The sequence below is a fragment of the Pan paniscus genome, chromosome 5, assembly GCF_029289425.2.
Source record: "Pan paniscus chromosome 5, NHGRI_mPanPan1-v2.0_pri, whole genome shotgun sequence".
In the NCBI taxonomy this organism is placed as follows: domain Eukaryota; kingdom Metazoa; phylum Chordata; class Mammalia; order Primates; family Hominidae; genus Pan; species Pan paniscus.
The window spans coordinates 102,691,982-102,714,773 of record NC_073254.2 but is presented as its reverse complement, the minus strand read 5'-3'; the positions used below and the strand labels follow the sequence as shown (position 1 = coordinate 102,714,773).

The window sequence follows — 22,792 nt, the reverse complement described above, 5'->3', positions numbered from 1 at the left end:
TCAAATGAGCCCAGAACTTTTCTAAGCACTTACATTTTACATTTGCTAAGCACTTTACATATTATGACATTTAATGCTTACAGAAACCCCTGAAAGAGAAATAATTGTCTTCCATTTACAGATGAGGGCATAGATTATTCAGAGAAAGCTGAGAATTCAAACTCAGGACAGTGCAGTTCCAAAACCCATATTTCCAACCAGCATTGTTTTCCCTACTTTGGGTTTCGTACTTTTGGGGCAGGTCTATATTTAGGCTTCACTAGTGACAGTTCCTCCTGGAGTTTGGAAGATGGTGGTTAATATTCATATTTCCAATTCTGTGATGGTTTTGTAATTTTATAGTTAAGAAATTGGAGTCAAGTGAAGTATGAGTAACTCATTAGCTGCCAGCTCTACCCAACTCTCTCTATAGCTAATGTTAGAAAAATGAAGTTATAAAAACAGGTTTAAATTTTTAAATGACAATCTATATTCTGAATTACAAAACATTCCACTGTTCTTTAGTTGTAATAAATTAAAATACTGTAAATATTTTTAGCTGATATAACACTTTTCATCTGAGATCTTTACCATCTCTGTCATTCATAAATCATCAAACTACTTTGGGAAGCAAAATTATTTAATAAATGGCCCTCATAACATTTGAAATTTAAAATTCTGAATTCTTTTATATTTTAAAGTATCCCTATGTTAATCAATAGAAAAAAAAACAGTAATTTTTTTCCAAAACAAGAATGAGGCTCACATGTTGAGACTCCGGCTAAAAAAAAAAAAAAAAAAAAAAAAAAAAGTGCACCTTCTATTCTTCTATCTCACCTCCTGAAACAATTAAAGTAAATTTTTTTAAGTTAAACTCTACCTGGTTAAATGTATCATGTGGACTTCTGGGACAGATACAATGTTAACTTTGGTTAACGAAACTTATGATGTTATTCCTACTATTATCATTCTAGTTCAACACTTGTCTTCTTGCACCCGGATTATTGCAGTCATCTCCCAGCTGTACTTATTTATAGCATCCATTTCTCTTCTTCAAAACACGTACATGTTCAGTATTGTGCTAATCACTCCTGGGGAGCCTCTTTCACTTTCTGAAGTGGCAGTAAAGAGCTGGTCTTATATCCCATGGAAAGAGCCTATCAGTTGAAGTCAGACAACCCTAAATTGGAATCCTATCCATTCTGCTGGTTAAACCTGAGCAAGTTACTTAGCCCAGCTAACCTTTAATTTCTCAAGGGAACCCTGAAATATTGCCATAAAATTAAATGAGACAAAGTACATAAATAAACATTCCTCATTTCCCTATCCAGGACTGGCACCCTATGGAACTTTACAGTTTCATTTCCCAAAAAAATGGTAGATAAGCCATGCATTATCTACCATTTTTGAAACAAGTTTTGCATTTCCCTGTGCACTTTATCATGTATTCTCTCTGACTGAACTGTGCTTCCTTCCATATTTTTATCTGCCAAAAATGTCAGCCCTTTCCTGATCCAGCCTACCTTCTGACGTGGAGGACCTTCTGATGGCTCAGCTCTGACATTTCCTAAGCTAAGATCCTGGGTGGGGCAGCCATAAAATAATACCTTCCCCATCCTAGTGGTGTATGTGTGATAACATATGGGCATGCATGCCCACTAACCCACAGACTTCTCTTAACTTCTATTACATTTCTCCAGGATGCAAAATTGTCGATTACCTGTACTTTAAAAACAGCACTCTGATCATTCCATATTAGGATTGCATCCTAGCCCTGGGCTCCCATCTTCTTGCCTGGGATCATGATGCTTCCTAATTTTTGATAGTTCCTACTCTAGAAGGCTATTACTACCGCTGATTGGGTCTTAATCTGCCTAAATGAATTCATATAAAATATCACACCTATTTATCTCGGCATCTTTACTTGAGATAATGATGCTATAGACTATCTACAGGAGTGGATTACAAACTTGATTTCTGCCATGCTTTTTTGGGCATTATAATTTGGACTCTGGCTTCATATTTCGGGGACAAATTGTATAGCCAAGTAAATTTCTCCACCTCCCCAGGTCTAGCTGTTTATTCTCCTTAGTCTATGCATTGAGAATGGAGATCCCATCTTGCCTTGTAGCCATGTTCAGAAGCAATGAGCAACCCATCATTCATACCTAGCTCAAATGCTTCCTCTCCTAGAATCTCTTAATTTTCTTCCAGAACTCTCCTTCATTCAAAAATATTTATTAAGCATCTAGTATGTGCCAGGCACTTGGATGCAGCAGAAAAAAAAAAAAAGAAAATTCAAAACCCTACTCCTATGTTTTGTTTTTTTTTTTTTAACATGGTTTATTGTATTTTCATAGTGCCTCTTCTTAGTTAGTCATAAGTGCTGTAATACAAGGGCAGGAAACTTTAAAAAATTAGTCTGTCTAACCACACCTGTAATGGGTTGAATGGTGGCCTGCCAAAAAATACATCCATGTCCTAACCCCTAACCTAAGAATGTGACCTTATTTGGAAAAAGAGTTTTTGCAGATGTAATTAAGGATCTTGAGATGAGATCATCCCAGATTATCTGGATGGGCCCTAAATCCAATGTCCTTATAAGAGAAGACACAAACACAGAAGTGAAGGCCATGTGAAGATAAAAGCACACATAAGAATTATACAGCCATGAGCCAAGGAATGCTTGGAGCCATCAGAGCTTCCTAGAAAAGGCAAGAAAAGATTATCTCCTCTAGCCTTTGGAAGGAGTACAGCCCTGCTGAAACCTTGATTTTTGGACTTCTGGCCTCTAGAACTGTAATAGAATATATTTCTCTTGTTTTAAGCCACAATTATCACAAATTTGTTTGAAATTTGTGATAATTTTTTACGGAAGCCACAGAAAACTAATATACCACCATACTTTGCAGATGACCAGAGCTGGCTAAAATCCTTAGAACCCACAAATACTAAAAGGATTACAGTCTTCACCCTATCCCATACAGGTTAGGACCTGTAATTTGAAAGAAAATCATTTCTAAATAGAAAAACAAATACCCATGCTGAAATTAAAATAGTTCCCTTTCAGCTTTTCTGATTATAAGATTCTAAAGAGTTCATAGAGTATGATTTGTTCTTTTGCTTCTTTTTTCTATTTTTTTCATTGCTCCATTTCTTTGGCTGTAATGCTTTTTTTTTTTTGGCAGAACACAAACAATAAGCCAGCTCATAATGTGGGAATAAAGTGATACAGCATGGGAAGCACATGGTGCTAGTCACTTGGTAACTAAATATACCTTCTCTTCATTTTGGGACTGGTGATGGGGTGGTGGCAAGGGTATAATGAAGACGAGACATACTTTGTTCCTTGGTCCTATCTACTGACTCAGTGGTTCGAGATCTATGAGGTAGAGACACGAGACAATTCTCCAGATAATTTGAATTAACTCAGCTCAACAGATTCATTCTACCTTGCAACTGGCATTTGGTGAATCTCACAGTTCTTCATTTCTGCACTACAGTTTTTCCAGTCACCAGATGAGGTCATCTGTGTCCTTCTCATTGAATTGTTCTAGAACCATGAGGCAAGATGTATCTGGGTCTGATTCCCAAGAAACAAATCTTAAAATTATTTTCCTTGAGTGGATGAGGAAAAAGAAGCAAGAGCTTTCTCCTTGAGATGTTTCTGGATTTGTAGGTGGCTGATTGAGTGGCTATGAGCCGTGCATGAGCCTTAGCGTTTCTTCCAATTGAGAGTGAAAATAGCATAATTTCTTTGGGAAACTTTTTACTGTCAATTATATCTTACCTCCTGGAGAGACTAGCCAGACAGACTCCACTGACAATATGTAAAGGAAGCATCTTAAGTGCCACTTAGTTGTCCCCAGAGCTTTAGTCACTCATAATACTTCCTCAAGACTGTAAAAACATAACCCAAAATTATTTTACCTTTTTTTAAATTGAAGAATTCTTTGACCTTTCTCTAATAGTTGCTCCCTAGAAATTTCTTCTAGCTGAAGCCATACTTTACCCTGGCCTTCCAAACAAGTTAATGTCTTTGTATGCAGGTTTCCTCGTATTCATTTGAAAATGGGGAAAATAATAACGACATTTCTTTCTTTTTGAGCCATAAAGTTATTTTCTGAACTGACTTCCAATTTATTTATATCAAATAGACTAGCACTGTTATCACTAACAAGCATTCATATATCTGCCTTATCCCTACGCAAATGCGGCACATTTGTTATATACTACAGCAGATTCTTGGTGTTCGACTTCCTGTATCTTAAGTTAACCCTGAGTTCAGTCTTAGTAGAACTTAGCAGCTGATACAACTGTGTGATATACTCACTGTTTATAGCCAGCTTCTGTTCTGATTGACTGGTGTCCATGTTAAATATTTGGAATATCACCCTTGTTTAACTGCCATATTTTAAAACTGATCAGTGAAATAAATGGCTATAGGAGTCCATATAGTGCTTGTAAAGTACCACAGTGTTTGAAAAAGATTTTATTTCCTAAAATATGGTGAGTTAACTCCCAATCTTGGAAAGGAATGGGAAATCTAATGGGCAATATTATACCTTGTAACCACTTAGGTTTGTTACTCCATTTAGTTTAAATGATAGATGTTGGAAGAGGCAATCTTCTTCTGTGGGCTCTGAGTATTCCTGCATGCTCTTTCTGGGTGTGCCAGCCAAGAACACGGGGTCTCGTCTGCTCTTTACGAGACATTTCTTAGAGTTGAGTTTGTAGTGAGTAACCTAACCTTGAAAGATGAGGTAATATTTTCCTGGAGACCAAAGGTAGGCTTGCTTCTGTTTAGTATAAAAACAATAAATCCCCAAGCTCAGTGTTCCTTTCCTGTAAATACAACCCATTTTCTTTGCAGGCATCCATCATGAGCCCTTTGTGTTGCCCCATAAAACTTGGGGCACATGGGGACCTGAAGCAAGCAACCATGAAACTCTGGTCACTGCTTTTGCTATGAGTAATAAAGTCTTTTGTCTCCATCCCAGGAGTCTCATGCCTTTTGTCAGCCATCAGTGAAATAGTAATAGGCTCATTTGTTAGTTTGTAAGTAGAATAAAACCTTAACTCTTGCAGAGTTCCTGAGGGTTTTCAAATATTTCTTATGTAAACCCCAAAATAGGTCCTATAATGTTTATTTATATTGTTTCAAACAATTAGTGAACATAAACAGTATAGAATCTTGGTCTTTTATCCTGACTCTACCACTGAGTAAATGATCTTGAGTAAGTTTTTTTTTCTTGTAGGCTTCTGTGTTTTCATCTGTAAAATGAAGGGGTTCAACTGTGCCCTGGGGAGTTGATGACAAGTCACTTCAAGGGCACTTGCATTAGTCCCTGGTTGTGGGTTGTTGGCTATGGCTGGGGACAATGATATAGCTGTGTTGACTGGCCTGGTCTCCTACCCTCAGCAGGGCCAGCAGCTGTAGACACTGTCCCTCATCAGCTCTCATATTTCTCTTACGTATGATTTCCTCCACACTTTTCCTCATACTTCCTAACTCTCTCATTTCCTTTTTCTCGGGAAAAAAACAATGCAGATCATCAGAATTTTTTCCTTTCTATCCCTTGAGCCACGGACTGTGCTCTGGACACCATCCATCTTATCAATCCAGGGCTGACACCTGGCAGGAAGAGATGACATGTGGTTTCAGACCACACAGTCATTAAAGTCTCTAAGAGTTCAGCAGAGAGGGAAATTACTATGAACTGGCATGTGGAAGAATGGGGAAGAGTGACCTGGACCTTCAAAGCTGGCATTCTGAAATACAGAAGGAGAGCCCTGCCTCAAGGACTTGCCTTCTAAGACTCTTTCCCTACAGGAATGTAGAATATTTATCTCAACAGGGAACACAAAGAGCTGGCTTTTGCTAAGTTGATCCACTGTCCCAATTTGCCAGAATTAAGGGTGTTCTTGAGACATGGGACTTTAATATGTTAAGCCAGGACAGTCCTGGGCAAACTCTACTAACATATTCTTCTAGATCCACACTTTGTGGTATAAGCTTTATGTTATAAGGTCCTCAAATATTAAGGTTTTGGAAGCTCAGACATCAAGAATTTGATGTAGCCCCCACTCCCCAAATATTGCTGTAACAATGTGCTTAGGAAAGGCAATAAACACCCCTGAATAAATGGAAGAAAGAAAAAATTAGAAAACATAGTAGAAAATGTTGGTTAACATAACATGTATTATCTTCCTATAGCTATCTTTAATAACTTGTAAACTAAAATGGTTTCATTATGATCCCTTTCTAATTAATTTCTAAGTAATGGGAGTGAAAATACTCATGAAAATATGCTTAGAGCAAAGAACTGATATAGAAAAAAAAAAAAAAAAGTGAAAGAAAAGGGCATAGAGAGAATGTATACCTATATAGCGAAAAGCAACTGTCAGGACATAAAATTAAATATGATTAATAATGGTTATCTCTGGGTGTTTATTTTTATTTCAGTATTTACGCTTTTTTGTGTTTCTAATGTAACTATAATAACCACATATTACTTTTGTAATAAAAAATAGCTGTTAATTGCAGCTTAAAAAATGAGAGAAGAAAAGATGTGTCAAGACCACAGTGGGAAGGACTATGTTAAGAAATATTAGGATTTCATGCTGGAGACAATGGAAATCAATTGGTCGCTTTTAAGCAGGAAAACCACTTATTGTTCTTGATCAGAGGAAGAGTTTTAGATCAGATTTTTGAAAAGGATCCTGATGGCACAAAGGGAGGTATTGCCCTGGCTGGAATATTTGATTTTAAACATGGGTCTCTTATTTTCAAATCCAAAAGTAATAGAAATGCGGGTCCTCTGACAGGTGACTTGAGATTCATTCAGGCCAGAGGGCCCAGCCCAGTGCCTGCCAAATATTTTGACATAGGTGAGCATTTATTTCTCCTACTCAAGTGGCCTGCCCTTTTCTTCATCAAAATCATTTAAAGGTCAGCTAGAAAACTTGTTGAAATTGTCAACTTCCACTTTCTCTGAATTTCTGGTAATCTGAAGTCTTCTGAGTTTAGCATCCCCCTTTCTGAAGTCTGAGTTTTTATGAGTTTGATTTTATATGATTGGTTGTACTAATTTGTAGTGATATATACTACCATGGTGCAATGAGGAACTGTGCAAAGAAACAAAGGATGTTTGTTTTATTTTATTTATTTATTTATTTATTTATTTATTTATTTATTTATTTATTTTTGCTAGATATGTTTGTTGGGGTTTGGGACTTTATGTAATTCTGTAATCACTTGCCAAAGAGAGAATTTGACTAAAAATAACATAAAGGGGCTTCATCAAGGAGTGTTTATAGCTACATTAATTACTGTGACTTCCCACCAGAATATGAAGGAAATTATGACTTGTACTGAGTGCTTCTTAGTTCTCTTGCATTTTATTTAGGAATGAGAGTTAGGGGATTCAATGTGTGTGCTAAGGTAGCATGCTCTAGACAACACTATAAAACCATGAGTCACCTAGGGTCTCTGAGGGAGGCCCTGGCTTCTCTAACTGTGGAATTTAAAGCACACAACTGTATTGTGTGATTTTTTCTGTTCTGTGTTTTCAGCAGCATTATCTGAAAAGAATTTTCAGTCTGCTGCTTGTATGCCATGCTGTTGTCATCTTACTGAAACATGAAGTGATTTAAGCTTCACAGCTGTTATTGTTTTCAATGGAGCAGCTGCCTGGCACTTCCAGGGACAATGCCAGGTTCACATGGAGGCTATCTATGCAAATTACAGTAGAAGGTTGAGCAATAATCTGGTGAATTTGATCATTACAGACAGTCTAAATAATTCAGAGGCAGATAGTGTAAAGTTCTTTCACTGGCCAGAGCAATGCAACAAATTGCTTTAGTTCCTTCACTTGATTTAGTGATTTTGGACTTAGCCTTAGTGATCAATTTAATAACCAAATTCATAAGAGACTGATGTATGAAACTAAATGCCAATTTACAATGAGAACCACAGTTCATGCCAGTAGATTCTCTCTTCATAGGAAGAGCTATATGTGAAAATTACTATAATCAGAAGATGAACTTATAATAACAGCCTGAGCAGGTATAGTCAGTTATTTTAATCAATAATAATCTCAGCTGTAGGAATAAAACTACTCAGTAATAGATCCAGGATTTTGACGCCAGAAAGCATAGGGCCTTTAGCCATTAGATCATGTTGTCTGGAACATTTTTTTCTCTATTAGTTTTAGTTTTGCTCCCAAAATTCCAATTTATACACCTTAATTGACTTGAGTACTTTCTAAATCTGCTTCCCAGGGTCACACATAAAATTCTGAATCATATCTTTAGATGGCAATCCCATCCAGTCTAGGTTGATTTCCTGTGTGTCAATTCTCAGGCACTCTGGACTCTAAGAACAGATGACATGAGATTTCAGACCACACAGTCATTAAAGTCTCTAAGAGTTCAGCAGAGTGGGAAATCACTATGAACTGGCATGTGGAAGAAGGGGGAAGAGTGACCTGGACCTTCAAAGCTGGCATTCTGAAATACAGAAGGAGAACCCTGGAGACTGCGACTAAATCTGCTTGCCTAGATGAAAAGGTAATGCTGCAGAGAATTACAGATAAAGATGGAAATTCACTCTGAGGCCAGATTGTGGAGGTTCTTAAATGCCAGGATAGTAAGTGTGGATTCATTTTAGCAGCTACTGTGGATGCCTAAGAGCTTTGGTTTAGAGGAATGACATGATCAGTCCAGGGCATGAGAAAAATAAATCTGACAACCTTTCACAGAAAGGAGGAATGGAGAATAGAAGCAGAGGGAACAGGTAGGAGACTGTAGCCCTAGCCCAGATAGAGGTGAAATTGAAATGAATTTCAGACCAAAGTCAGGTAGAGAGACTGTATTTGTTGCTGATTGCTGCTGTAAAAAATGACAACAAACTCAGAGTCTTAAAGTAACACTAATCTCTTCTCTTAGAGTTATGGAGGTCAGGGTCAAAAATCATGGCATTGGCAGGACTGCTTCCTAGTGTTTCTCAGCTTCTGGAGACTGTCTGCATTTCTAGGCTCATGGCCTCTTCCTCCATCTTCAAAGCGCATTACTCCAACCTTTGCTCCTTTTGTCCCATCTCCTCCTTCTGCCTTGTGATCTTCCTGCCTCTCTTGTATAAGGACCCTTGTGATTACTTTGTGCCCACCTGGCTCATCCAGGATTGTCTCCCCATCTCGAGGTCTTCACTGAATCCCATCTGCAAAGTCTTTTATGTCATGTTAGGTATCATATTGTCAAGTTGTGGGGATGAGGATACGGACATTTTGTGGAGAAGTGCCTTATTCAGCCTACCACAGAGACACAGAAACATCCACCTCTCACTGTTGTCTCACACTACTTCCCTTTCAAAGACACTGAGCTCCTAAGGAACGTGATGACTTATATCCAAAACGTACCTTGTTATTTGCTGCTTTTAATTCTGTTCTTTTCTTTGCCTAGAATATCTTTTCTCAATATTGACCGCCTCAAATGCTTCCATCCCCAAAAATCTTTCTGCTATCCTCCCTCATCCCCTCCCTTTGACTTATGACTTGAGGAAAGATTCTCTCTCCTTTGTCTTCTGCCTATACTTTATATGACTCCTGTTATTTTAACAAAAACCTTTATTTTGAAATAATTTCAGACTTTCAAACAATGCAAACATAGTAAAAAAATTGCACATACTGTTTGCTCACTGTCTTCAAATCTTAATAACTTGAATAGCCATAGCATAGTGATCCAGACCAGGAAATTAATATTGCTACAATACCATTAACTAATCTACAGACTTGATTGAGATCCTAACAATTTTCTCACTAATGTCCTTTATCTGGTCCAGAATCACATGTTGCATTTAGCTGGCATGCTTCTTTGATTTTCTTCAATCAGAGACAGCTTCCCAGTCTTTCTTTGTCTTTCATAATCTTACTACTTTTGAAGAGTCTTGACAGTTATTTTGTAGAATGTCTCTTTATCTGGGTTCATTCATGTTTTCTCCTGATTTGATTCAGATTATACATTTATGGCATGGATATCTCAAACGTGAGGTGCCCTCTCGGTGCATCATATCAGGAGTTAAATTACATTGGTATGTCTCATTACGTGGGATATGTAACCACTAGTTTAAAATGGTGTCTGCTAGGTCTTCTGTTGCTCTTAGCACATTTAGCCTTGTACTGTATATACTTTTGTCAGCATGTTAGGACTGGAGAGGATCAAAGCAATGATTTGGTAATACTAGAAAAGTAACATAATATCAGGTAATTTATACTAAGGATTTAGCATATGCTAGGAACTACACACATTAGTTCATCTAATCCTTAAAATACCCCTTTAAAGTTGACACTTTATCAGCTCCATTTATCTTTTTGGAGAAGACATTCCTGGTTGACAAGTACTGTCTTGAGAAGAGGGAATACAACTTGCTCATTTTTATCCCACACAGAGCCTAGTACAGCACTCTACATAAAGTAAGGGGTAGAAAATATTTGTTAAGTTAACTTAAATTGAAATTAAATGGAAGGCAGAATCTTGAGATTGTATAACTAATTAATGTCAACAAAGGAGAAGGAATCCTGGGTAATTATGAGTTGCTGAGTTTGTGGGAGGGGAACACATATAGGAAATGATTTCTTTTCAAAGGGGCAAAAAGTTGGAACTTTTGTTGGCCAAAGTATGAAGAGTGGCTTAAAAGCAAAGACTTGGAAGTACATTCACATTTATTTGGCAGAAGAAAAATCGGTAAAGGAGAAAAGGAGTGAAGTGTAAACAAGGTAGAAGAAGCAAGATAGTGTAGGCTTATGGCTACACAATTTTAAAATCTGAAATGAAGAAAATTCAGTGGGAACACACATAAAGCCATTCTTAAATTACAATCAATATTTTGGGAAAACTGTAAAAACACATTTGATGAAGTTGTTACTGGTTTTTAAAAATTTAGGCAACACACAATTATCCATAGTAGTCCATAGTAATGGAAAAGAACAATATCAAGCATAAATCAGAAGAATGGATGATTCTGAACATGTAGAAGTGACTATAAAGCATATTGTGTATGATTTCTGAGGCAGCATATTTCCCTTTCAATGACTGCTGAATTTAGATGAAGAACAGCTTTTATTTCTTAATACAAAACCTGAGTGCTGGAAGGGAAAGAAAACTGGAATTTGAAAAGTGGTCACATGTTTATAGTTGAGGGCTTATTATAAATATAAGACTGTTTCACAGTGTTCTAAATGTAAGCCCTTTCTGGCTTTATCAACCTTCCAATTTTACAATAAAGGAGATCAGGTCACTGGACCAGAACTCAGACCTGGCTTCTATTCTTAGCGTGGCCACTAACTGTGTAGTGAAGCGGGGAAATTCATTCTGGCCCTTTGGGCCCCGGACAAGGAGGTTATTAACTAGACGATTTCAATGATCCCCTGTGGAGCTAAATCTCCGAAGCTGGTTCTGTTGTTTAGGGAAGGCTAACTATGTAACTGGTTTGCATTACATACAAATTTTATTTACTAGATTATTTGACATATGTAAATACTTCCTTAAAAGCAGAGTTTTCTGGAGAAAAGTGTAAGTGGAGAGATTCATTGCCAGAGCGACATAGCATGGTAATTATAGAATTAAGAATTACAGGGATAGCTTTCTATTTAAAACAAGCTTGGCATTTTCCATTTGTTTGGGGTTTTCTCTGAAGCATTAAGGATGGCCCTTGCCGTTTAGTTCTCTCTCCCTATGTCCTTGGATGAGCTGCCTTTGTGTGAGAGATTGGTCTTGGAAGCCCAAAGCAGTCAGGAAGAAAGGTGTGAAGCTGGAGTGCCCAGCAATTCTTCAGAGAGGACAGATGGAGTCAGGAACTAAAGAGGGGAGGAGCCTGACAAAGGAATGAAATTAATTTGGATGGGACCCATGGAGATTGGATGAAGTCAAATAGTTTATCAGTAGGAGGGCTTATTTTACATCCAAAGTAGTTTTCTTCTGAAAGAATACCCCTTAATGATGGGAAACCTTCTTTCTTCTTCCATGGCAATCTCTGTTTTAAGTCTTTATTCTTGCTTCTTCCCTCCTCAACTTTGTTGTCCTTCCTCCCCCTTTTTGCCACTCCCCTCCCATTTTTCTCCTTCCCTCCCCCTCTTAACACTCTTTCATGATTAGATTAATTTGTTTGCCCAGACAAGGGGAAGAATAGTTTGCAGACTTGTAAGAACAGGCTTCCTTTCCCAGCGCACATTAAGCCTCAAAACACTGAACTCCTCTCACTGCCCTGTGAGCAAGAAAAAGGGACACTTAGTCCTAAAACAAAAGAAAAGACTCTTGAGATCTTTTAAAATTGAAGTAATGAAAGTCCTGCTGTAGTGAGGAAAGGAGAAGCGGTGTGTGTGTACTGTGTGTGTGTGTGTGTGTGTAGACAGACTATAAGGCTCTGATAAAGATGGATGCCAAGGTTACAGAGGATAGGAGGGTAGAAGGAAGCACACAGGAGCCTTGAAGAAGGAGAGATAGTTTGAGTTGAATATATGTCTGAAATAGTGCAATTTTCACACTATCAAGTTCATATTCCCAGGAAGAGGGAGACTGGAGTAAGTCTGAGCAAGCTACTTAACCTCCCTGAGTCTTAGTTTCCTAAAATAAAATGGGCACATTCACACTTTCTCACAGTGTTTTTGGAGGGGGACATAATAAGTCATTCATGTGGTAGTGCTTAGAGAGTTGTGTGATATTAGATACAGTTTTGGGTATTAACTTGCCCATCTGTAAAATGGGAATAATGATGGAGGGTTTTCATGGGAATTTAATGAGATAACAGAGCCTAGCGTAAGGAAATGCCTGATTCTTGTTTATTCTCCTATTTTCCCTTGGGTACAGCTTATCTTAAGTATTGGGAAGTAATAGTAGGTTGGTTTGTATTACTCATCTTTAATACTAGCCTAAAAGCATAGTTAAAAACTTGAACTTACTGAAAATCATATAATGCATTATACAGTAAAATAGAAAAGCATTTAATGTGTTTTGTTGTGTTTAAATTATCAATTGACCATTGATAACAGCTAACTCAGAGTGCACTCTGTATGAGCAAATGGTTAACATAACAAAGTTTCTAATTTGTGGTCTCATCTGCTTACATTATAATCAACTGGTGTTGTGTGGGCATCACCCAATTAGAATGGACACCCTTGTGATAGTTTGCACCACATATTCTCACTCATAGGTGGAAATTGAACAATGAGAACACTTGGACACAGGGTGGGGAACATCACACACTGGGGCCTGTTGTCGGGTGGGGGGAGGGGGGAGGGATAGCATTAGGAGATATACCTAATGTAAATGATGAGTTAATGGGTGCAGCACACCAACACGGCACATGTATACATATGTAACAAACCTGCATGTTGTGCACATGTACCCTAGAACTTAAAGTATAATAATAATAAAAGAAAGAATGGACACCCATCACAGTGCTGCAGCAGGGCCTCTGAGGCCCCTCACTGTGACATGCCGGACATTAACCCTTGAATTGCCAGAGCCTGGGCAGCTTCAGGGCTCTGGGGAAACAGGAAGTTCCTTCAAGGGGTTGTGGGTAGTGACTGTTTAATAACTGGTATAAAAATATTTTGATATTTTTTAAACGGAAAGGATAAGCCAGTGCAGAAAGACTGAGTATCCTAGCTCATCTGGAACTCCATAATAACCTAATGCAAACAAAAAAAAAAGCACTATACCATCCCACTTCCCCTCAAACAACAACTCTCAACTCATTGTAACATTGACTAGCAAGTTTCTGAATGGGCTTTCAAGTCACAGAAGAACCTTATTCTTTTGATAGGACAATAGAATGAGGGAAAAACAGGTAAATTCTAGGACGGGATCTCAGAATAGGCATAGAACAGGTGGCTTGTGCTAAAAATTACCTACCCTACTTTTAACACTTTTCCACTTAGTAGGAATCAATTTCCATAATTATTGCTGTGATGTCTGGGCCTATCAATCGTTCTACTTCAGAGAGATTTATTTAGTTAATTATGTTGAGGATCTGGGAACTTTGATTGGGATAGTGGTATGAGGAGAGAAAAGAGATCATTTGGAAGGTAATTTACTTTAGAAGAAAGCAGACATGGTGGAAGAGAGGCATTAGAACACTTGGACATCCATGAAGTAGTCCTAAAGTTACTGGCTGCCTAGTAGTTAGGGGAAAAGGATTTCCAAAAAGGAGGAGACTTCAAGTCCCCCCATCCTGATGACTGACCCTTTCCACACATCCCATGCTTTGGGCTTGTGTGGCATCAGATGCAAATACAGGTTCCAGAATAAGAAACAGACTGATCAAATGCACATGGCAGTTCTTGCTGAAGCTGCAGCTGTGCTGGGTAGCATTATCTAATAAGGGTGTACCTGAAAACACAGATAAAAGAAAAGAGTTGGAAGGCAGCCAAGAGTAATTTCTCCCTAATTAGGAAGAGAATCATAAATTTACCTATGACATTTAATGGCCAGGAACTTAGATTTGGGGGAAGATCACTTGAAGAGCAGTGAGGCTGGAACAGAGGTAAGACGGAGTCATAGAGAGTCCCAAGCATTGTTTCAACTGGGAATACCCTGGAAGACAGTCAATAGCTAACTCACCAACACCAACTGCTTCACCACTGAGATGGCCTACTTGGAGGGCAGCCTCACATGAAGAAATCTTGTTCAATAAGAGTCAATTGCTAGGATTATGGCTCAGGGCATAAAGCTTCCAGCTGAAGTCCTTAGCAAACATAGATACTAGTTTAGTGTTGCAACTGAAGTAAACTGTCATCAATAATAATGTTTATAATTTAAGTTCTGTTATGCTATTTTCTTTCTTTATCCAGAATTCCTGAAAAAATGGGAATATTCTGGTGAATAGATTTTTTTTAAAGGAATTGTCTTTAGGACTATATAGGAAGCAACAATTACTAATAATTGAAAGACAATAAAATATGCTTAAAAGTACAGTAATTCCTTTGTGATTTTTAAGAAGCCCTTGAGGAACTCATATTGCCTAAAACTCATGAGGGGCACCAAGTTCAGGATGTCAAATACTGTTCTTAATCTGATGGCACCAAAGAAATACACTTCAGAAAGTGGTTTTTAAATTGTTTTAGCTAAGATTTCTTTTCTCAGTGTTCTCAAAACTAGACTGTAAAAAGTATATTAAAAACCATCAAATTTGGATGTATATCATTTTAACACTTATGCTGAATAAAAAGTTGATCTTATTTTTTTGACAATTTTGGGTTGTGACCTTGTTTGACCAAAAGATGGCTTTTATCCTAATTTAAGAGACATTATTCCCTAATTTCTTTTGCTAGAGTAATTGTTTGAAAACCAAAATCAGAAGAGTTTTCAACAGAACTCAGAGCTTACTGACTCCTAAACTTCAATTTAGTATAAATCTATTTCCTTAGAAGGGATCTATTTCCTAGTAATTTTAATAGTTATTTTAAAAATTGAGATATAATTTACACAGTGAAGTGCACAGATCTTTAGTTTCACAGTTTGAATTTTTACATATTTATACACTACTGTAACCACCACCTAATTAAGATATAGAACATCTTTACCACCCAAGAAATTTCCCTTATCTTCTTTGCCAGTCAAGCCCTGCCACTTTCCCTCCCTCAAGGCAAATGCTGTTCTGATTCCTATCAATATAGATTCGCTTTCTGTAGTATAGTACTACAGTGTGGGAGATTGAAGATGCCCATACACTTTTTTTTTTAAACAGAGTCTTGCTCTGTTGCCTAGGCTGAAGTGCAGTGCCACGATCTCGGTTCACTGCAACCTTCTCCTCCCGGGTTCAAGTGATTCTCCTGTCTCAGTCTCCCTGAGTAGCTGGGACTACAGGTGTGTGCCACCACACCTGGCTAATTTCTGTATTTTTAGTAGAGATGGGGTTTCACCGTGTTGGCCAGGCTGGTCTCAAACTCCTGACCTCAGGTGATCCGCCCACCTCAGCCTCCCAAAGTGCTGGGATTACAGGCGCTCAGCACCCCCATACACTCATTGACATTCCTTCCATCACAAAGTGGGATCTACGTCCCCTAGCTTTGAATATACAGTAAGAGCTTAACTAATGGAATACAGTCAAAGTTATGCTGTGCCAGTTTTCAGGCCTGTGCTTTAAGAAACTAGCAGCTTCTGCTTCCTGAATCTTGGGATACTCTCTCTTAAAGCCCAACTGGCATACTGTGAGGAAGTCCAAGTACCCCATAGAGAAACCCGTGAGGAAAGAAACTGAAGCCCTAGCCAACAGCCCTGGCTGAGTTTCCAGTCAACACCCAACACTAATTTTCCAGCCATATGAGTGAGCTATGTTGGAAGTATTAATAGTTCTGACAGTCTCAGTAGAGCTGCCTGGCAGATACTGTATGGAGCTGAGATGAACCACTCTCATGAATCTTTGTTCGAATTGCAGATTTGAGGCCAAAATGGATAATGTTTGTTTAAACCATTAAGTTTTGGATGGCCTGTTTCACAATAGGTAACTAGAACATTTATATAAATAGAATCCTACCACATGTACTTAAAAAAAATCTGACTATAATGGTTAGTTTCATGTGTCAACTTGAATGGGCCATGGGGTGCCCAGATTAAATATTATTTCTGGGTGTGTCTGTGAGGATGTTTCTGGATGAGATTAACATTTGAATAGGTGGGCTCAGTAAAGGAGATTGTTCTTCCTAGTGTGAGTAGCCATCATCCAATCCATTGAGAGCCAGAATAGAACAAAAGGTGGAGCCAGGAAGAATTTACCCCCTTTTTTTTCTGCCCAACTACTTGAGCTGGAACATCTCATTTCATCTTCTCCTGCCCTTTGACTGAGATTTACACCATTGTCTCCTCTGGTTTTCAGGCCTTTGGACTTGGCCGGAATTATACCACTGGCTTTCCCAGGTCTCCAGCTCACAGACGGCAGATGCTAGGACTTCTTGGCCTCCATAATCATATGAGCCAATAGACCATAATCTCCCATATATATCCCGTTGGTTCTATATCTCCTATTGGTTCTGTTTCCCTGTAGAACCCTAGCTAATACACTAACTTCCTTAGCTCAGCATTTTAAAAAGTATATCCACGTCACTGCATGTACTGGTAGTTTATTCCTTTCTATTGCTAAGTATTATCCCATTAAATAAATACACCACAATTTGTATATCAATTTTTATGTTGAAGGAGATTTGGATTGTTTCCAGTTTTTGCCTACTGTGAATGATGTTGCTGTGAACATTCATGTGCAAGTTTCATGGGGATATTTGTTTTTATATCTCTTGGGTAAATATCTAGAAGTGGAATTGCAGTGTCATATAGTACATATAAGTTAAAGTATTTTACTTAATAAAACTACTGCCAAATCTTTTTCCAAAGCCATGGCCAAATTTTACAGTTCTATCAGCAATGTTATACGAGTTCTTGTTTCTCTACATTCTTTGCATACTTTTATATTGTCAGTCTTTTAAATTTTTACCATTCTTGTGGGTGTTCAATAACATCTTATTCTTATAATTTGCATTTTTTCAATGAGTAATAATGTCAAGTACTTTTCCATGTTCTTATAGCCATTTGGTTCTTCCTTTGAGAAGTATCTGTGCAAGTATTTTTTTCATTTTGAATTGGGTTGTCTTTTTATTACTGAGTTATATATTTTTATATATCCTGATATCAGTTGCTTTTTATTCATAGGTTTTGTGACTATATTCCCCTAGTGTGTGTCTTATTCATTTTCTTAATATTAATATATCTTTTGATAATTAGAAAACTTTTATTTCAATTAGGTCTAATTTATCAGTTTTTTGTAATTAGTGCTTTCTGTGTGCTAAGAAATTTTTCCTACCCTAAGGTTGTGAAGATACGCTCCTATATTTTCTTTTAGAAGCTTCACAGTTCATATTTCAAATCTATAACCCAACTCAAATTAAATTCTGTACATACCGTGAGTTAGAGGCCATGTTTATTTTTTTCCCCAAGTGGGTATATGGTTGCTCCACCACCATTAATTAGAAAGAATTTCACTTACTCATAGGGTATTTTTGCCTCTGTTGAAAATTGATTGTATATGTATGTGCCTCTTTCTAGATTCTCTCATCTGTTTCATTGATCTACTTTTCTAATTCTATATCAATGCCACACTATCTTGATTAACGTAGCTTATAGCAAACCTTGAAATCAGGTAACATAAGTCCACCAACTTAATTTTTTTCCAAATTGTTTTACTATTACATATCTTTTGCATTTTCATGTAAATTGTAAAATTAGGTTGTCAATTTCTATATAAAAAGCTTGCTTGGATTTTGACTGGACTATGCTGAACCTATGAATCAATTTGGGGACAGTCAACATCTTAAAAATATAGAGTCTTCTCATCAGTGAACATAGTGTATCTCTCTTTTTACACAAATGTTTATTCTGTCTCACAAAGGTGTTTTTAGTGTAGAGGTTTTGAGAATCTTTCATTATATTTTTAATGATTGATTTTAATTAATTGTTCAAAAGTAGATATTGAAGCACCTATATGTCATACACTGTTTCAGGTGCTTTATACACAAGATCAGCAAGTCTTCTGTTTTCATTCTGGAAGGAAAGACAAAAACAAACAATAAACATATATGCAACATAGCTTTACATAGTAATAAAGGCTATAAAGGAAATAATGCTCCATAAGAAATAGAATCATGGATATGTACATTTTTGATGGGGTCATCAGGGAGCATCTCTCTGAGAAATTGACAATTGAACAGAGGCTTACATCATGTTAAGGAGCAAGTCATAGTAAATATCTGAGGGAATAACTTTCTGGACAGAAGAAATAAGGGGCAGAAATAAGCTTGGTATATTGTGACAAAAGCCAGAAGAATTGCCGGTAGTTTCAGAATGTAAATTTAAGATATTCTCATCTGATTCCTTCTATTTTCTCAAGGAATAAGAATTGAGATGATTATTTGATAATGAGTGGGACAGATATTGGAGAGAGGAGAAATACAAAATGTTCTTTTGTGAAATGAGAGAACAGTAATACAAGAGAAGTGTGGCAGTATTGCTTGGGCACTTGGGAGTGTTCTTTGAGATCTGGATCATGAATTGAATAGTAGTTAGTAATGATTGTGTATTGTATCGCAGGAAAATTAGTCTGTTAGAGAGCAGATGGAGATTTGGTGTGGAGTTGGGTTTAACTAGCACTGAGTTTGTTTCCTTTTCCTAGTAAGAATGTCATAGAAGAAGATGAGGAGAAGAGTTTAGAGTACATTCAATGGGATGATTACAGTGATGATTAATGGAAACCAAGCTGGGAGCAGTGAGAATATAAAGGGAATGAGAAAGTTTTAAAAATTTGCCAATGGACTGGAGAACCAACTACCTTTGGAGTTGGGATGTTGAAATAGATGATCTGGAAAGACAGGAATTGGTAAAGTATAGGCTGTTTGAAGATTTTGGAAGTGGTGCAATGAGTACTGATACTGAAATTTCTAAGACGTAGCCTTGGGATTGGATTGCTACAGTGAGGAGGAGAAAATAAATTGTTGAAAGTGAGTTAAGGAACAAGAAGAGTGTTAAGTGGATATTGATATGAATAGGGAACTCACTAAGAATGATGAAAGAAATGATAGTGGAGGGAATGATAAATGAGAAAGAGCCATCCAAAGGTTGATGGTGATGATAATAAAGAATGGTACCCAGGGGTACAGTATGATGGAAAGTGCTTTAAAGGTCAGGAGTTTTGGGGCTGAATGTCGTGGCTCACACCTGTAATCCCAGCACTTTGGGACGCTGAGGTGGGAGAATCACGTGAGTGCAGGAGTTGAGATAAGCCTGGGCAACATGGCAAAACCCCATCTCTACAAAAAATATATAAAAATTAGCTGGGTGTGGTGAAACGTGCCAGTAGTCCCAGCTATTCAGGAGGCTGAGATGGGAAGATCGCTTGAGCCTCGGAGTTCAAGGCTGCAACGAGCTGTAATTGCATCACTGCACTCCAGCCTGGGTGACAAAGTGAGACCCTGTCTAAAAAAAAAAAAAAAAAAATCTAGGGAAGAGCTAGAGAAGAATTATAAGAGTGTATTTCTGAGAATACAGTGCAAAAGTTTGGGAGGTCAAAAGAGATTTTGGAATAGGGATTGACATAGCTCTATGAAGGGACAAAGTGTGGATAATGAAGGATGATCTGAGAAGTTTGGACTTCTAGCACTGCCTGAGATAAATAAAGTTGTGAGGCATGATGAGTTTCCTTCGAATGATTTCTTCTGGGAAAGTGTATGATCAGTTCTAATCATAAGACACTTATGCCATTTGTGGTAGTAAGTGAGGTGATATTGAAGTCAGGAGAGGCAAAGTTGCACCAGGAGAACTTAGAACTCTGTAGGCCTCTCTTACATTCATAAAATGCATGATGAATGAAACAAAATCTCATGGACCTCACACACTTGTCAGTGGACATAAAAAGAAAGAGAATCATCAGTTTGTATTTATAGATTTTAAAATGGTTTGTTACTTCTAAAAGAGAGGCTTGGGCATGCAAGAGGACTTGAAACAAGTTGAGACACATTATTGGTCAACTGTTAGGATGTGTTTGCCTTCCTTTTTAATTAATCCAAGTATTAAACACCATTTAAAAATGGTATAAAAGATCAGGGCAGTAATCCTACCAAAATAAAGACTGACAATAAACACTATTATCTATATTAATAATAATAATATTTGAGATTATTAATAACTATTATTATTTGCATATATATCTCATTAGAGCACATTATGTCATTAAACAAGCCAAGCCTATTGTTTGCAATATAATTTTTCACACTTATGAAAAAATTGTAGTTGCCCACAAAGATTTCAAAAAACATATCCTTTGTGCTTATGTTTATTCAAACGTTTAAAATCTATTTCTTCAACTGTTTAAATCTATGTTCTTCAAGTGTTTAGCTTTAATCCAAGAAATGCCTTTCTTATCCGGATTTACTCTTTGATTTTTCTTTATCAGCTTGAGACAGGGAAAAAAATGTCTGTAATAATGAAGACAGAAAAAAATCTGTATTTATTATTAATCTTGTGTTCTAGGCTGGAAAACTGATGTCTTATATTAATACTTGGGTAAATGAAAGAAAGTTTTCCTGTATGACTGTATCTTGGAAAGTGGTTGTCTCCCTATTTTCTCCTTTTCTGCTTGTTCCCTTTTGGGGAGAGCTCTTCTGTCTTATGGTTTAGATGATTCTTTTTCAGCAGCTGCCCTGCAAATTTATTTCTCTACTTAAAACCCCTTTCTCTCTGCTCAGCAGCTCCTCCCTACCTGACACTCAGATGTATCAACTTAGATGTTTTTTTCTCTTTGCAAGTTAAACATGGAAAAGACAAAAATAGAAAAGCTCATTAATCGTTGTAAGGAAAATATGTCAGAGAGAGAAAAAGAAGTTATGTTATAAGGGCAACCACAGTGTTGATTTTTAGCAAGTTGACCCAGGATCATCCTTCATCAAATAGCTGTAATGTAGTTCACAGTTTGGATCATGCAAATATTATGAAATACTTATTTGACTTATACATTTATTATTAATGAATGATAATATTAGTAATAAACTTGAACTAGACTCAGCTGCTTCATTTGGCGATATAATACAAATAAACCCCATGTTCAGATAAATAGAAAAAAAGCAATAAAAACAATTTGCCAAAGGGCCCATTTCCCACTTGCTATGACAGCTTTCTTAATTTGCTTTCTAAGCCTTTACTCATTTTCTCATTTATTGCAACAGTTTCTGGTTTGGGAAGTAAACAAGGTTACATACAAAATTGTAATTAAATTTTTCTTCAAGTTCAATCACCAAAGAATTGGGCTTAGAGGCAAAGCAAATGTTTCATGGTATAGCAAATGGGAATCTTCTTAATTTATTCAGAAGAATAAAATATACCTGGCCTGGAAAATCTGAAATGGGAGAAGAAGTTGTAGCCTTGCTAAACCTGTCTCACAGGTGAGTAAATATAATAGAGAATGCATTTTCTTTTTAGTGGTGTCTAGGGCAATTTTTTGAGATATTAATTTTTAATTTGTTCTATTGTTTTTCTATTGTTCAATTCCTAGAAGATAGCAAAGCCTTCATACTCACTTGACTCTGGGAAGGATTGTGTCACAGAGTAAAAGAAGAAATTGCTTATAGACTACAAAGGCTAACATGGAGATAGAAGAACCACATGGAGCTTGGAAAATGGGAATCTCAGTAATAACATAATGGCTGTGAGTCTGCAGGGGTGTCCTCCAGTGCTTTTGTTCTTGTTAAATCCCCAAGGACCTTTGAAGGATAGTGGGGAGGGGAATCCTCCAAATACCTAAGATTAAATTTCCTACTGGCTTGGTAGGATGGAACTTGTAAATGAAATTAAATTTATTTATATTATTATTGTTGTTATAATTATTATTATAATTTATTTTTGACATTAGGCACCAAACAAGACCAATCATAATTTTTGGCTCATAACATACTTGCCATCATTGCTTACTCCTGGCCATCATTTATTTTATTTATTTAATTTTATATATTCATTGACAATATGATGAAGTTATATGAATTCACTGCCTGAATCAAGAACTAGAAAGTTATTAATAACAAATATACACATATATGTTCCTCCCTACTCCATTTTTAAAAACCTGCCTTTGGAGTAGCTATTATTTGAATTTTATTTTTATCCTTATTATGCCTTAAAGAAACATTATTGTGTTTGTGTGTATGTGTGTGTAGTCCTAAAAATATTTTGCTTAGTTCAAAATGTATGGATCTTCTTGGATTTGCTCTTCCACTCTTCATTT

The 22,792-nt window shown here is 37.0% G+C and overlaps 1 protein-coding gene across 1 annotated transcript in view; it reads left to right on the top strand.

Annotated features, from left to right (window-relative positions):
• UBE3D (ubiquitin protein ligase E3D) overlaps positions 1-22,335 on the top strand; it is a 474,449-nt gene extending 452,114 nt beyond the window's left edge. Inside the window, exon 17 of the mRNA XM_063605398.1 lies at positions 22,067-22,335. The gene's annotated coding sequence lies outside the window, so the exon portion shown is untranslated. The remainder of the gene's footprint in view (positions 1-22,066) is intronic.
• The last annotated feature ends 457 nt before the right edge of the window (positions 22,336-22,792 follow it).